We start from the raw sequence: 13,313 nt of genomic DNA on the forward strand, positions 1-13,313 counted from the left end.
AATCATTCTAGATTCGAGTATGTTGTTCTCTTCAGAGTTCTGATCGTTTATTATCTGTCGGTTTTGAATTAGAGCGACGTTCGGATTTGTTATGATTTTTGGAAGCCATTTTCGAAAATTGTGATTTGAGATTTGTTGGGATTGCCTTGTTTTGGTTGTCTTAGAATTTTTATGAGGTCATATCGCTATTGAACTGCTGTCTGCATTGTCGATTTGTTCAGTTTATAGCCGTTATGCCGTCGGTTTGTGTTTTAGAGATTTGAACCGTTTTTGGGTTGTTGGACTTTTGCTTGAGTTGAACGTTGTTGTTGATCACTTTTTGTCTCCGTACAGATTCGTTTGGAGTTTGTGAAGCCAGTGTTAATCAGCCTTTTGATCGTCAAGAGATTGGATGAAGAACGGTAAAGAGATTCGCCTTGAACCGTTGTTGTTGTTTAGATTGTATAGCTTTTGATACAATATTTTGTTGTAGCTTAACCAGAGTTGGAGCTACTGCATTGAAAGGTAAAAGCATTCATCGTAGCGGGATAGCATACTCGGACTGTTGGTTCTCGAGTTTCCCTTTTCAAATCACATATTGCATCGATACTTGTTCTAGCATGTGAAACTTGTATTTTGTTGATTGATTGAGTTTTGTTATGTGGCTTATGTTTATGTTTCTGTTATGCATTCATCTTGAGCCTACTTTGATTTCAGCGGGCAGAACCGCCCTTTTTGTTTAGATGTTTGGGAACTATGACTAAGTGGCCTAGGTTGTAGTATTTCGCCTAGTGCTAGCATACTCATTATGGTTGCTCAAAGTCTAGAGGAGTGGGATACGTGGCACCACCTCGATTGGGAGAGTTGGTGAGTCGTTACGTGGTCTCATCCTCGGGATCCCAAAAGCAGAGCAGCACTCCCTTGTTTATCAGAATTGATATCCTGGTTTTAAAGACATGCATATCATTAGCTTCGACTTGAATATGTTGTTTTGATAGCATGTTGTATATTCATTACTTGTTATGTTGTTTTTACTGGGAATGTCATTCTCACCGGTTTATCCGGCTGTTGCTTTGTTTTGTATGTGTACTTGGCAACAGGTGGGGCAGGACCAAGTCAGCGAAGGCCTGGTTAGCAAAAAGATGGAGAGCTAGTAGTGAGACTCGGTTTAGAAGTCGTGTCAGCATATCTACCTAGTTGTATTTGAACATGTTTAGATATCGAACTTCGTTATGTTATTGTATTGTTTATGCGAGCTGTGTTGAAAGTTTGTCGTTACAAATCCAATATTTTTGAGCGGTGGTGTAATCCTAGAATTTCATGTATTAGATGGAGAACTTGTGATTGTAATGCATGATAAAATGTTGTTGGTTTTGGACTTAAGTTTCTACATGAATTCTGCTGTTTTTACTCTGTTTCTGTCACCGGCGAGCTGTTCTGTCCTCTGTTTCTTTTTTTTGTGGCTCGCTCGATCTGCAAGATCTTGCGGATCGAGCGAGGGCTGAGTTTTTCGGGCAGTAACTTTGGCAAAAGTTGCTCGCTCGATCCACAAGATCATGCGGATCGAGCGAGGCACTATTTTCAAAAAAAAAAAATTTATTCTAATTGCTTTAACCTTTGGTTATTGTTTGTTTTAGTGCTGTTTAATCCCAAGATTAGATGTTTAGAATCGAGGTCTCACATTAAGTGGTATCAAAGTGTTAAGATTCTTGGTCGAACTAGAGTGAGCGGGGTAGATCGAGTCTGCGTGTAAAGACTCCTCGCATGTGTTTGAATTATTTAACTGTGTACTTAATTTCATGCGAGCATGCTTTATTATTGAGAGTTATTTAATTACATGGTTATGTGATTTAATTTATAAAGCATGATCTACTTGAGATATAATTGTTTCTGTTATCGACTGGTATCCGGTATCCCAAGCGGTTGTAAGGTCACTGATTGTTGCGATTGAGATATCTCGTGTCCTAACCTTTGATTATCAGATGGGTCCTCGTCGAGTGATAAACAGAAACACACCGCCAGTTATCCCTGCAACTGAGCAAGCTAGCACTGAATTTGATCAGTTGGATGCTTCAGCGACTCCTATGGAAACCTTGCTGAAGAGGTTTCAGTCGTTCAATCCGCCGTTGTTGATGGGTTCAGAAAATCCAGTTGACTGTGAGAGTTGGTTGGATGATATAGATCAGTTGTTTGATTCCATTGACTATACAGATGACCGCCGAATCAGGTTAGTAATTCATCAGCTGCGTGGTGTTGCTAAGAGCTGGTGGATCATGACAAAGAAAGCATTTGAGAGTAGAGGTACGGAAGTTACTTGGACTCTTTTTAAATCTGAGTTTTATAAGCGGTTTTTCCCTATCTCGTATCGTAAGGATAAGGGAGCAGAGTTTGCAAATCTGAAGCAAGGGAATCTGAACATCAAAGAGTACGTTGCCAAGTTTGATAGTCTGTTGCGTTTTGCACCACTAATTGTCGGAGATGAAGAAGCTAAGGCAGATCAGTTCATAAATGGGTTGAACCCCTACGTCTTCACATTGGTTAACACCAACAGGCCTAACAACTTTGCGGATGCCATGAATCACGCAAAGGGAGCAGAAGCAGGCTTGTGGAGGCAAAGAGGTAATCAGGTGGCACCTCAGCAGCAGAGGCAGTATCAGAACCAACCGTCTCAGTATCAAAATCAACCATCTCAGCATCAGTACCAGCAGCAGAGGTATGAAGGTGGTAGCAGTGGGGGAAACAGAAAGGATCAGTACAAGGCAAGAGGTAAACAGTTCAAAAGGCAGGGGAACAGTTCGTCTAGTTCCAGTGGTTCCCGACAGTTTGGTTCAGGACAGAGCTCTGGATCATCATCCTTGTACTGTAGTAAGTATGGAGGAAGACACTCACCGGATCAGTGTGTGGGAGTCTTTGGCAATTGTATCACCTGTCAGCAACCGGGACACTTCTCTAAGGTGTGCCCTCAGCGTAACAGAGATAGAGCTCAGAGTGGGAGTTCGTCTAGACCTGCAGCTCAGCCTGAGAGGCAGTCTTCTGCAGTGCACTCTTTCCAGCCTCAGCAGCAGAACAGACAGGGAGGTAACTCTAGTGCAAATCAGCCTCCGAGACAGCAAGCACGAGTCTTTGCTCTGACAGAGGATCAGGCTCAAGCAGCACCTGACGATGTTATAGCAGGTAACTGTTCGATTTTTGGTTATTCTGCTCATGTCTTGATAGATACAGGTGCTTCCCATTCCTTTATCTCTGAGAAATTTGTGTTATTGCATGCTTTTCCTACTGAGTTATTGCCTACAGTAGTAGCTGTTACTTCACCTTTGGGTGGAGAAATTGTTTCTGTCAGATTAGTCAGGAACTGTGAACTGTGTTTTGAAGGAAATTTGTTAGAATTCGACTTTATTGTACTTGGACTGTCAGATTTTGATTGTATTGTCGGTATAGATGCTTTAACCAAGTACAGGGCAACAGTCGATTGTTTTCTGAAAGTTGTCAGGTTCAGACCTGAAATGGCAGACGAGTGGAAATTCTTTGGTAAGGGTTCTCGATCTAGAATTCCTTTGATTTCAGTGTTATCTATGACTCGTTTGCTACAGAAAGGTGCAGAAGGATTTTTTGTTTATGCGGTTGATGTACTGAAATCTAGCCCAGCTTTGGTTGACTTACCAGTGGTTAGAGATTTTGCTGATGTGTTCCCGAAAGATGTTCCTGGTTTGCCACCTATTCGAGAAATCGAATTCAGCATTGACTTAGTGCCAGGTACTCAACCTATCTCCAAAGCTCCGTATCGTATGGCACTTATTGAATTGAGAGAGTTGAAGGAGCAACTTGAGGATTTGATTGCCAAGGGATACATCAGACCTAGTGTATCGCCTTGGGGTGCTCCTGTGCTTTTTGTTCGGAAGAAGGATGGTTCTATGCGGCTCTGTATCGACTACCGCCAATTGAATCAGGCTACAGTTAAGAACAGGTATCCTTTACCCCGAATAGATGACCTTTTTGATCAGCTGCAGGGTTCTTCTGTCTACTCTAAAATTGATCTGAGGTCAGGTTATCACCAGTTGAGAGTGCGAGAGGAAGACGTGCCTAATACCGCATTCAGAACGAGGTATGGTCATTTCGAGTTTATAGTCATGCCGTTCGGTTTGACTAACGCTCCAGTAGTTTTTATGGGTTTGATGAACCGCATCTTTCAGCGTTATTTAGATGAGTTCGTCATTATCTTTATCGATGATATTCTTATCTACTCGAAGAATCGTACTGACCATGCAGAGCACTTGAGGACCGTATTACAGATCTTACGAGTGGAACAGTTGTTTGCCAAGCTGTCGAAATGCGAATTCTGGTTGGATCGAGTTGTTTTCCTCGGTCACATTATTTCAGAAGATGAGATTTCTGTCGATCCCAGCAAGATTGAAGTGGTTATGAATTGGCCTAGATCTACATCAGTACCTGAGATCCAAAGCTTCATGGATTTAGCTGGTTATTACCGTCGTTTCATCGAGGGTTTCTCGTCCATTGCTAAGCCAATTACACAGCTGACTCAGAAGAATGCGCCTTTTGTCTGGACTTCAGATTGTGAGGCTAGCTTTGTTGATCTAAAGAGGAGACTGACCAGTGCTCCGATTCTTTCTATTCCGAAGGGTACTGGAGGTTTCACAGTCTATTGTGATGCTTCTAACCGAGGCTTGGGTTTTGTTCTTATGCAGCATAAGCATGTGATAGCGTATGCATCGAGACAGCTGAAACCGCACGAGACTCGTTATCCGGTTCACGATCTTGAACTAGCTGCGATTGTTTTTGCTCTGAAGATCTGGCGTCATTATCTTTATGGTGAGTCTTTCGAGATCTTTTCTGATCATAAGAGTCTTAAGTACTTGTTTTCACAGGCAGAGCTGAATATGAGACAGAGAAGATGGTTAGATCTGTTGAAAGATTTTGACTGCGAAATCAAGTATTATCCGGGAAAGTCAAATGCAGTTGCAGATGCTTTGAGCCGAAAGCTATGTTCTTTATCTCTTTCTACTATTGGTGTTTCTCAGTTGATCGATGATTGTTGCACTTCTGGTTTAGAGTTTGAAACAGATAGGGAGACTATCAGTGTGTTTGCTATTCAAGCCGAGCCGGAGTTGTTTTTTGCAATCAGAGAAGCACAGAAGTCTGAGCCGAGCATTCAGGTTTTAGTAGAGAAAGTCAGATCGGGACATCAGTCTGAATTCCAGGTTAGAAATGATATTTTGTTTGTGAATAACCGTGTTGTTGTGCCTAATATTTTGGAATTGAGACAGCGTATTCTCCGAGAGGCTCATTGCAGTCGGTTTAGTATTCATCCTGGAGGTCGTAAGATGTACAACGATCTGAAGATTCAGTTTTGGTGGAAGAGAATGAAGAGCGACATCGCGAGGTTTGTATCTCGGTGTTTGAATTGTCAGCAGGTGAAAGCAGAGCGGAAGCGACCAGGAGGTCTTTTGCACAGTCTATCTGTTCCTGAATGGAAATGGGATCACATTTCTATGGATTTTGTCACGAAGCTACCACGATCCGTTCGAGGATGCGATGCTATTTGGGTAGTGATCGACCGATTGACGAAGTCTGCTTGTTTTATTCCGTACAGGATGACGTATCATCATGATCAGATGGCTGAGTTGTATGTTAGCAATGTTGTGAGATTGCATGGTGTGCCGAAGTCGATCGTTTCAGACAGAGATCCTAGATTCACTTCGCACTTCTGGCATAGTCTTCAGGAGGAACTTGGTACTCGATTGCATCTGAGTACAGCTTATCGTCCTCAGACGGATGGACAATCAGAGCGGACTATCCAGACATTAGAGGATATGCTGCGAGCGGTAGTGCTAGACTTTGGCACTACTTGGCAGGACTCTTTGCCTCTTGTTGAGTTTTCTTACAACAACAGCTTCCACGCGAGTATCGGTATGGCGCCTTTTGAGGCATTGTACGATAAGAAATGCCGATCTCCGTTGTTTTGGGACGACTTGTCCGATTCACCAGATTTGGGACCGGATTTGCTTAGAGATATGGCAGAGCAAGTTAAGGTCATTCAGTCTAGAATGAAGTCAGCTCAGGATAGACAGGCGAATTATGCGAACGTCAGACGTAGACCTCTGAGTTTTGAGCAGGGAGACCGTGTATTCCTTAAGATTTCTCCTTTCAGAGGCACTGCCAGATTCGGAAAGATAGGGAAGTTATCTCCTAGATTCATCGGGTCGTACGAGATCCTCGAGAAGATAGGCGATCTTGCCTATAGACTTGCACTTCCTCCGTCTTTATCTGGTATTCACGACGTTTTTCACGTCTCTATGCTGCGAAAGTATCATCCAGATCCTTCTCATATCCTTCAGCCTGATGAAGCCGAGTTAGACGAGACTCTGAGCTATTTTGAATGACCGATTCAGATCCTTGATCGGAAAGAAAAGCAACTCAGAACCAAGTTGATTCCGTTGGTGAAAGTGCAGTGGAGCCGTTACGGAGTCGAGGAAGCGACTTGGGAGACAGAGTCTGACATGAGACAGCGATTTTCGGAGTTATTCGGATGGCGTGAGTTCTTCTTACTGTCTTTAGTTCTTTATTCTATCTTATGAGTTGTGGTTCTCTTTGATTTCAAGGACGAAATCTCTTCTTAGTGGGGGAGAATTGTAACGCCCCATTTTTATCTTAAATGAGTTTATTTGAGTTAATCGGAGATTTCAGAGTTCTCGAGCCGACTTGATTTTGATCAGGGTCCTTTTTGCAAATTTTGGAAATTTTAGGGTCTAAAACGCAAATATTGATTTTTATATATTATCTACACTTGGATTTGATTGGAAAAATCTTCTCCTTCTTCCTCATTGCACGCCTCCTCCATTAGAGCCGCCCCCTTCTCATTCCAAGCTTTGGGATTTCAGTCCGAGCTCGATCCGTCCGTTGGAAATTATTTCTGAAGGCAGATTAGCGATCACTGCTGCGAGAGCTTCGTTCTATCGTAAGTTTTTCTACGATCAGATACATTCTAGTTTTTGGATGTTGTTATAATCATTCTAGATTCAAGTATGTTGTTCTCTTCAGAGTTCTGATCATTTATTATCTATCGATTTTGAATTAGAGCGACGTTCGGATTTGTTATGATTTTTGGAAGCCATTTTCGAAAATTGTGATTTGAGATTTGTTGGGATTGCCTTGTTTTGGTTGTCTTAGAATTGTTATGAGGTCATATCGCTATTGAACTGCTGTCTGCATTGTCGGTTTGTTCAGTTTATAGCCGTTAAGCCGTCGGTTTGAGTTTTAGAGATTTGAACCGTTTTTGGGTTGTTGGACTTTTGCTTGAGTTGAACGTTGTTGTTGATCACTTTTTGTCTCTGTACAGATTCGTTTGGAGTTTGTGAAGCCAATGTTAATCAGCCTTTTGATCGTCAAGAGATTGGACGAAGAACGGTAAAGAGATTCGCCTTGAACCGTTGTTGTTGTTTAGATTGTATAGCTTTTGATACAATATTTTGTTGTAGCTTAGCCAGAGTTGGAGCTACTGTATTGAAAGGTAAAAGCAGTCATCGTAGCGGGATAGCATACTCGGACTGTTGGTTCTCGAGTTTCCCTTTTCAAATCACATATTGCATCGATACTTGTTCTAGCATGTGGAACTTATATTTTGTTGATTGATTGAGTTTTGTTATGTGGCTTATGTTTATGTTTCTGTTATGCATTCATCTTGAGCCTACTTTGATTTCAGCGGGCAGAACCGCCCTTTTTGTTTAGACGTTTGGGAACTATGACTGAGTGGTCTAGGTTGTAGTATTTCGCCTAGTTCTAGCATACTCATTATGGTTGCTCAAAGTCTAGAGGAGTGGGATACGTGGCACCACCTCGATTGGGAGAGTCGGTGAGTCGTTACGTGGTCTCATCCTCGGGATCCCAAAAGCAGAGCAGCAGTCCCTTGTTTATCAGAATTGATATCCTGGTTTTAAAGACATGCATATCATTAGCTTCGACTTGAATATGTTGTTTTGATAGCATGTTGTATATTCATTACTTGTTATGTTGTTTTTACTGGGAATGTCATTCTCATCGGTTTATCCGGCTGTTGCTTTGTTTTGTATATGTACTTGGCAACAGGTGGGGCAGGACCAAGTCAGCCAAGGCCTGGTTAGCAACAAGAGGGAGAGCTAGTAGTGAGACTCGGTTTAGAAGTCGTGTCAGCATGTCTACCTAGTTGTATTTGAACATGTTTAGATATCGAACTTCGTTATGTTATTGTATTGTTTATGCGAGCTGTGTTGAAAGTTTGTCGTTACAAATCCAATACTTTTGAGCGGTGGTGTAATCCTAGAATTTCATGTATTAGATGGAGAACTTGTGATTGTAATGCATGATAAAATGTTGTTGGTTTTGGACTTAAGTTTCTGCATGAATTCTGCTGTTTTTACTCTGTTTCTGTCACCGCTCGATCCGCAAGATCTTGCGGATCGAGCGAGGGCAAGCTGTTCTGTCCTCTGTTTCTTTTTTTTGTGGTTCGCTCGATCTGCAAGATCTTGAAGATCGAGCGAGGGCTGAGTTTTCCGGGCAGTAACTTTGGCAAAAGTTGCTCGCTCGATCCGCAAGATCATGCGTATCGAGCGAGGCACTATTTTCAAAAAAAAAAAAATTCTTTTAATTGCTTTAACCTTTGGTTATTGTTTGTTTTAGTGCTGTTTAATCCCAAGATTAGATGTTTAGAATCGAGGTCTCACACCTGCACTTCACTATATTTTGTTGACTGATAAAGGTGATGAACCTGAGACCTTTGAAGAAGCAATGCAAAATGATGATTCAATCAAGTGGGAGTTAGCCATGGAAGATGAGATGGATTCACTGTCATCCAATCAGACATGGGAGATGACAGAACTTCCGGAAGGTAAGAAGGCATTACACAACAAGTGGGTGTACCGGATCAAAGAAGAAGTTGATGGCATCAAACGGTACAAGGCAAGACTTGTTGTAAAAGGCTTTCAACAAAGAGAAGGAATTGATTACACTGAGATTTTCTCTCCAGTGGTTAAGTTAACCACTATCAGAACAGTACTTGGACTAGTGGCTAAGGAAGATTTACATCTGGAGTAGTTGGATGTAAAAACGGCGTTTCTTCATGGTGATCTGGATGAAGAAATTTATATGAAACATCCACAGGGATTCAAAGTACGAGGGAAATAAAAAATGGTATGCAAACTTCAGAAGAGCTTGTACGGTCTCAAACAAGCTCCAAGACAGTGGTACAAGAAGTTTGACGGATTCATGAATAACAACGGTTTCCTGAGGTGCCAGGCGGATCACTGTTGTTATGTGAAGAAGATTGATGGTTCATATATCTTTCTACTGCTATATGTGGATGACATGTTAATAGCAGAAGCGTGTCTGGAAGAGATTGATAAGCTCAAGAGAGAGTTATCAAAAGAATTTGATATGAAGGATTTGGGAGCTGCAAAACAAATTCTTGGTATGAGGATCTTGAGAGATAGGGTGAACGGATTCTTGAAGCTATCTCAGGCAGAGTACGTGATGCTTAGCATTCAACATGGATGAAGCTAAACCGGTGAGTACTCCTTTGGCTAGTCATTTCAAACTAACCAAAGCCCAATCACCATCGACGGAGCAAGAGCATGCTTATATGAATAAGGTTCCTTATGCATCTACTGTCAAAAGCCTCATGTATGCAATGGTGTGCACCAGACTAGACATATCACATGCAGTGGGAGTTGTGAGCAGGTTTATGAGCAATCCAGGGAAACAACACTGGGAAGCAGTGAAGTGGATTTTCAGATATTTGAATGGTACTATCAGTTCATCTATGTGCTTCAGAAAGTCAGATTCAGACTTACAAGGTTTTGTAGATGCCGACATGGGTGGTGACCTAGACGGCAGGAAGAGTACTACTGGATATGTGTTTACATTGGGTGGTACGGCAGTAAGTTGGGTATCCAAGTTGCAAAAGATTGTTGCACTTTCGACTACTGAAGCTGAGTACGTTGTTGTGACAGAAGCTAGCAAAGAGATGATCTGGTTGAGATCATTCCTTGAGGAATTGGGTCAGAAGCTTGAGGATAGCACATTACACTGTGACAGTCAGAGTGCCTTCGATGTATCGAATAGTCTCGCAATTGAAATTTTGTGGGAATGTGGTTACTGAAATGGAAATGCTTGAAAAAACATTTTTCACTTTCCACACATCAAATATAACTCTACAACAACAATATAGAGTGCGTGGATTTTTGATATATTCTGAACTCATCGCATGTCTTCTTGTGGCGGAAAAGAACAACGAATTGTTAATGAGAAATCATCAATCCTGACCCACTGGATCAACGGCATTTCCTGAAGCAAATGTCGCAATTAAAAATGAAAACCAAAATCAAAGGCAAAGACAAGATTTTGGTCGTGGACGATGTCGAGGATGTGGGCGTGGACGTGGACGTAGAAATGATCGCGATCATGATCGAGGCCGTGGATATGAAAATAATCGAGATAGTTACTTCAATAACTTATCTCAAAAGAGCGTCGCGAACCACCCACCAAAAAGGCAGCATGAAAATATGAGTGAAAGTGAAAATCACTCAAAAATATCTGAGAGTGTTTGTTATAGATGTGGCACTCTAGGACATTAGTCACGTACTTGCCGAGCCTCTGAGCACCTTTGTAAGCTCTATAAAGAATCGATAAAGGGGAAAGGAAAAAAGACAAATTTTGTTGAAAATAGTGACCATTTAAGTACTGGTTCAACTCATTTCGATGCTGCTGATTTTTTGAATGATTTCGAAGGCATTGATTAATATATTGGTGGGACAAGAATGCAACATATTATATTTTTCATGTATTTGTATGTTCTTGAAAAGAATGCAACATATTATATTTTTCATGTGTTTGTATGTTTTTGCTTTATTGTATAATTATGAAAATATTATATTTTGCATATGTATTGTGCTTAATTTTTCCTTATTGCATATTTTTTTGAAGCTCGATATGAAAAATGCTATTAGCCAAGCCAAACAAGGAAATAATCTCATGGAAGTTTGCATACCAGATAGTGGTACAACACACATTATTCTCCGAGATGAAAGATATTTCTTGAAATTAAAACCAACAAAAACAATGTTGAATACAATATGAGGTCATGTAGACTTGATTGAAGGTTGTGATAAATCACAATTTTTGTTACCTAATGGTACAAAATTTATGATAAATGATGTTTTATATTCACCACAATCGAAAAAAAATTTGTTGAGTTTTAATGACGTATATTCTCATGGGTATGATACAGAAACAATGACCGAAGGAAATCAGAAATATATGCGTTTTACCACATATAAGTCAGGAAAGAAATATGTAGTTGAGAAACTACCAATGCTCCCTACTGGATTGCATTATACACATATATTTCCAATTGAATCAAATATGGTGGTTGATAATTTATCAATATTAGTCAATTGACATGATCGATTGGGAGATCCTGGTTCAACAATGATGCGAAGAATTATTGAAAATACGCATGGTCATCCACTGAAAGACCAGAAGATATTTCAGAATAATAAATTTCAATGTAAAGCATGTTCTCTTGAAAAACTTATTATAAGACCATCACCTGCTAAAATCCAAACTGAATCACCCATATTTCTTGAACGTATTCAGAGTGATATTTGTGGGCCAATTCATCCACAAAGTAGACTATTTCGATACTTTATGGTATTGATAGATCCCTCTAGCAGATGGTCACATGTATGCTTATTGTCAACTCGGAATGTGACATTTTCAAGATTAATGTCTCAAATAATAAAATTGCGGAATCAATTTCTCGATTATACAATCAAAAAAATAAGACTTGATAATGTTGGAGAAATTACTTCCCAGAGTTTCAATGACTATTGTATGTCGATGGAAATCACTGTTGAACATCATATAGCTCATGTTCATACACAAAATTAGGGCTGACGAAAAATACCGAAATGTCGTCATACCGCCTTTATCGTACCGAAAAAACCGTATATACCGAAAATTTTGGTATCGATATCGATATAAGATTTTCAAATATTCGGTATTTTGGTATACCGAAAAAAATCGGTACACACGGTATCGGTATGATAGCGCGTATACCGATATTTTTTAAAAAAACAATTTAAAAAAATTGGTATACACGGTATCATACCGATAACATACCGAATTTTGGTATTCGGTACGGTATCGGTATGGATTTATGTCATAACGAAATTTCGGTATATCGATATGTCGGTATACCAAAATTTTCGGTATGGTATCGGAAATTTCGGTACCGAAATTTTCGGTACGGTATGCGGTATTCAATACGGTATGCGGTATATCGTACCAAACCATCCCTACACAAAATGGATTAGCTGAATCATTGATTAAACGTCTACAAATGATTGCTAGACCAATGATTATGAAAACAAAACTCCCTATTTCTATATGGAAACATGCAATTTTACATGCTGCTGCATTAATTAGCATCAGACCAAATGCTTATCATAAATGCTCCATATTGCAGCTTGCATTTGGTAAAGAACCAAACATTTTTCATCTAAGAATTTTTGGATGTATGGTATATGTGTCTATTGCACCACCTCAAAGATAAAAAAATGGGTCCTCAAAAAAAGATCACTATTTATATCGGTAATGATAGCCCATCAATCATTCGATATCTTTAGCCTCAGACGGGCGATGTGTTTACAGCACGTTTTGTTGATTGTCATTTTGATGAAAATATCTTCCCAATGTTAGGGGGAGAAAAGAAACACATCGAAAAATAAATTACATGATATGTACCATCATTGTTACATTTGGATCCAAGAACGAAACAATGTGAAAAAGATGTACAACAAATTGTGCACTTGCAAAGAATAGCAAATCAAATGCCATATGCATTTGCAGACACAAAAGGGTATCAAAATCATATATACCTATTGTAAATGCCCCTGTTCAAATTGAAATGCCAAATAAACAAATTGAAGACACTCATGATGTCATAAAACGCTTGAAGCGTGGAAGACCAATTGGTTCTAAGGATAAAAATACTTGGGAAAAAAAAATTAATAGAGAAACACGATGATCACAAAATCGAAAATGGTGTTCCAAAAGAAACACATGATGATGAAGATGTTACGTCAGAACCACAAACTGACGAGAATCATGAATTCTCTATCAATTATATTAATACTGAAAAAATATGGAATCTAAAAGATATAGAAGAAATTGATTAGATATTTTCTTATAATGAGGCATGTGACATCATAAATGAGAATGAAGATCATCAACCAAAATCTTTTGGTGAATGTAAAACTCGGCATGATTGGGTAAAATGAAAAGAT

The sequence above is a fragment of the Henckelia pumila genome, chromosome 3 (genome assembly GCF_033568475.1).
Source record: "Henckelia pumila isolate YLH828 chromosome 3, ASM3356847v2, whole genome shotgun sequence".
NCBI classification, from domain to species: domain Eukaryota; kingdom Viridiplantae; phylum Streptophyta; class Magnoliopsida; order Lamiales; family Gesneriaceae; genus Henckelia; species Henckelia pumila.